A 4918-nucleotide genomic window follows, 5' to 3' on the forward strand; every position below is an offset into this window, starting at 1 on the left:
TAGCAGAATCATAGAATCCTAGAATCCTAGGGGTTGGAAGGGACCTGGAAAGATCATCTAGTCCAACCCCCCCTGCCAGAGCAGGGCCCCCTAGAGTACATCCCCTAGGAACGTGTCCAGGTGGGTTTTGAATGTCTCCAGTGAAGGAGACTCCACAACCCCCCTGGGCAGCCTGTTCCAGGGCTCTGTCACCCTTACAGTAAAAAAATTTTTTCTGATATTCAACTTGAACCTCCTATGCTCCAATTTACACCCATTACCCCTTGTCCTATCACTGGTCACCACTGAGAAAAGCCTAACTCCATCTCCCTGACACTCACCCCTTACATATTTGAAAACATTGATGAGGTCACCCCTCAGTCTCCTTTTCTCCAAACTAAAGAGACCCAGCTCCCTCAGCCTTTCCTCATAAGGGAGATGTTCCACTCCCTTAATCATCTCAGTAGCTCTGCGCTGGACTCTTTCAAGCACTTCCCTGTCCTTCTTGAACTGAGGGGCCCAGAACTGGACACAATACTCCAGGTGTGGCCTCACCAATGCAGAATAGAGGGGGAGGAGAACCTCTCTTGACCTACTAACCACCCCCTTTCTAATGCACCCCAGGATGCCATTGGCCTTCTTGGCCACAAGGGCACATTGCTGGCTCATGGGCATCTTCTTGTCTACCAGGACCCCCAGGTCTCTTTCACCTACACTGCTCTCCAGCAGCTCAGCCCCCAACCTATACTGGCACTGGGGTGGAGTTCTCAGGTACATTTTCTTTTAGAAATGTTTTGTTCTCGTTTCCTTTTGTGAAGTGAGAAAAGTTTGGTTTCTCATGAGCCACTGCAGCACCATTTTGTTGGGAAAATCAGCTGGGGAAGCACTGCAGTGAGAAAGGTGATGGGAGAGCCAAACACAGGCTCTGGGAATTGTACCTGAGGGGTTGAAGGTTCCTTACAGAACACCCCTTGTTTCTGGGGGAACATTTCCACTGTGAGTCTGTCTTGTTCTGCTTTATTCCTTAATCCTGGTCTCTCAAAAAGCTACAATGCCTCCTAAACAGTCAACTATTATGGCAGGAAGCTCCCTAGGAGTGGAGGAATTCAGGATGAGTGAATATTTTAGGTACAGTCTACATCCACTCTGCCTCTCCGGAGTCAACTGTGCAATAGTTTTGCTCCACACACCAAAACCATTCATAGAATCCTAGAATTGTCTGGGTTGGAAGGGAGCTCAGAGCTCCTCAAGTCCAACCCTTGATCCACTCCCCCCGTGGTTCCCAGCCCATGGCACTCAGTGCCACATCCAGGCTCTTTGGAAATATCTCCAGGGATGGAGAATCCACCCCTTCCCTGGGCAGCCCATTCCAATGCCTGATCCCCCTCTCCATCAAGAAATTCTTTCTAATGTCCAACCTAAACCTCCCCTGGCACAACTTGAGACCATGGCCTCTTGTCTTGCTGAGAGTTGCCTGGGAAAAGAGCCCAACCCCCCCCTGGCTCCAACCTCCTTTCAGGGACTTGGAGAGAGTGATGAGGTCTCCCCTGAGCCTCCTCTTCTCCAGCCTCAACACCCCCAGCTCCCTCAGCCCTTCCTCACAGCATTTCTGCTGGATCCCTTCACCAGCCCAGTTGCCTCCTTTGGACCTGCTCCAGCACCTCAAGCTCCTTCCTGAGCTCAGGGGCCCAGAACTGGACACAGGACTCAAGCTGTGGCCTCCCCAGAGCTGAGCACAGGGGCAGAATCCCTTCCCTGGACCTGCTGGCCACGCTCTTCCTCAGCCAGCCCAGGATGCCATTGGCCTTCTTGGCCACCTGGGCACACTGCTGCCTCCTCTGCAGCTTCCTGGCTATCCCTCACTGTCCTTATGTTTATGCATCTTTAAATATGTGTATGTGTGCATATATATTTTTATTTATCTTTTTATTTATCTTTTTATTTATCTTTTTATTTATCTTTTTATTTATATTTATACTTTGCTTATACTTTATATTTATATTTATATTTATATTTTACTTATACTTTATATTTATATTTATATTTATATTATTTATATTTATAATTTATTAATTAATGAATCTTCCACATGGGTGGAAGGCAGCAGGGTTGGGTGCTGCAGGGCTCCCCAGAACACAGGCCACCTCTTTTAATCTTGACCCAATACAAAACCAAAACCAAACCCACACCCTAACTGCTTTTTTTTTTTTTTTTTACAGTCATTTCCACAGTTTTGGGTTTGTTTTTTTTTTTTTAAATAACCTGGATTGAAACTTCCTGTTGTGATGCTTTCTAGATCACTGCTGCTGAAGGGGACAGCTTGCACTTCCCAGGCTGCTCCCATGAACATGCTGCTCCCTTTTTGTGTCAGGAAAAAACAATTCTGCAGCTGCAGTGACCCTGATCAATAAATAACAAATCCACTCCCTTCCTCCTGCCCCCCCTGGATCCATTCCCTGAACCAACTGCATGAATATTCTGCCAGCTCAGGCAGGGAGCACGGGGAAGGGTGGCAAGAAGGAAGGGTGAGACCTTTTTTCTGCAATCCTCTCATCCTGATCTGATGGAGAACAAGAACGATCCATTTCTCAGAAAAAAACCATCAGACCACCCAAATATGGGTAAAGCAGCAGTAAAAAACCCACAACTGGGGGTTTTGTAATTTTTTTTTTTTGTAATTTTTTTTTGTAATTTCCTACACTGTGCAAATTACTTGGATTTATCAACTCAGAGGTACAAAGCAACTCTGAATGCTCAAGCCCCATTTCTGAGACCTGAAAGCCAGAGTGTAAACACAGAGCACTCACAGCCCTTCCCCAGACAGCCACATCATTTATCAGTACAATTTCAAGACCATTTCATAGAGTTTAACACCCTAAAGCAAGCAGCAAAGCACAGCACTGGAGTTATTTCAGAGCTTCCCTTTTTTCACTGATTTGTTTACATGCTCCTCCCAAGATGGGCTTTGTGCATCAGTCTACCCAGAATCAATTATTTCAGTAATTCACTGGTTTAATCTGCCATGTTTTAATGTTAGCTTGCAACCCATACATGGAATTTTCTCTTCTCACTCGTGGAAAATTCCTGTTTGGTTTTTTTTTTTCCCATTTTCGTTCTTAAAAATTAACTTACAAGTCTTAATAAGAACAAGCTGCATGACAGGAACAGGTTCTTAATCTCTAACTAATAAATCCATTTGCTCTTGAAACACATCTTGCAAGTCACAAAAATTAAAAGAACACTGAGGGGAACTCTTAGAAAAGACCCCAAACCAACCCTCTTGTTGGGAGGAGGAAGCTCTCCATGCTACATGGGTCCACTGACAAAAGAGTCCATGAATCAGTAAAATAAAACAACTCCTGTGAAAGGGACCTGCACAAACAGCTCCTGGGGAACTAATTCAAGTTATTTTTTATCCCCTCATGTGCCTTTGTAAGAACCACAAAGCCTCCTCTTCTCCCAGGTACACTCCACCACAGCAACCACAGCCCAGGGAACTGTTTGGGTACAAACACTCCTCTGTATTTTTATTTTCTTGAAGATGGGCAAAGCTGCAGGACACTGAGCACCACCCAGGGAACACGAGCCCTGTCAGAGAGCCTACAGAGCTCATGAATAAACCAGCAGCTTGAGCTCAGCTTCATTTTCACAAAGACTTGCTGAGGGGAAGCAGGAGGGCACCCATTTACTCCAACTCGTAAGCAGAGCTGGGAATCTTTCTCTGGGATCATGTTTTTCATTAAGGAGATCAGGATCTTAATCCCAACTCTCCTCTCCCCCCAGCTGCTGAACCAGGATCCTCAGACAGACACTGAAACCTCTTCTGCTGCTCCTTACAACAACCACTCAGCTACTGCACCTCATTTCTGTGTCACTCTGGGTGCAGAACCTTCTTGCTGCCACCTAAGACAAGCACATAAAAAAAAATTACTCCCAGCAAGGTCCAACTTTGTAACGTTTGCTGGAAAGAGAAGTGGTTTTTCTGGGAGAAACCAGACTCCTCAGGAGCCTCCAGGCAGCCCTGGAAGTGCAACAGGAAAGTTAAGAGAGTGGGTGAAGAGGAATTAAAGGGATAAAGTCTAAAACAATGACTTCTTGTTCACAGAGTTTACTGTTGAGGACCAAACAAAAGGCACCAACAAAAACCTTGTGCCTCCAAGTCTTGTCTCAAAAGAAAAAAGCAAACATCCAGCAATGAAGGAGACAGGAGGGAGATCTGGGGAACTTCCTTTAACCCAGCTGCTGGAAACATTAATGGAAATGCACAATACTGGGGAGAAAGGAGGAAAATAGGAATATCAGCACACTGCCAGGTTTCCTCCACCCCCACTCCAGCCCCTGAGCTTCAGAAGACACCAAAACCCCAATCAAAAAGCCTGAGAATTAATTACAGCAAGTAATTTTCAATGAGGTTAGAGGACAAAAGCTCCCCACAGCTAAACACAGCTGTGAAGCAGCACATAGATTATTTTTTTTTTTCCTTTGATCAAAGGCAGCAAAAGTCCCTAAGGCCAAGGAAATGGGGGGTGGGGAAAGGGCTGAGACAGCCCCAGCTCCTTGTCAAGCTGTCTGACAAGCAGCAAACCCACAGAAAGCTCATTTCCTAGGTTTGTGAGGAAATACAAAGCCAAAAAAAACCCCCTTCATGCTGTACTTGCTGCTTTCTCTTGGATTTCCCATCCCACACCACCTTCACCTCTTTCCCTGACATCCTCTGAAGCATCCCATGCCCCCAGAAGCACCAAATCCTCCCCTTCCTCCTCCTCCTCCAAGGAAATTTCAGTTTTCAAAATGCACAGGAAGCCTCTTTTAAATCCCCTCCCCTCCCCCAAGTAAGAAGTTCAAGCAGCTTTGTAGGAAAGGTCATAATTTTATCAGCTAGGGAAGCAAAGGTAAAGCCAGGCTAAAAAACTGCCTTCAGTTTGTGGTTTATTGCTTA

The sequence above is a fragment of the Heliangelus exortis genome, chromosome 1, assembly GCF_036169615.1.
Source record: "Heliangelus exortis chromosome 1, bHelExo1.hap1, whole genome shotgun sequence".
NCBI lineage: Eukaryota > Metazoa > Chordata > Aves > Apodiformes > Trochilidae > Heliangelus > Heliangelus exortis.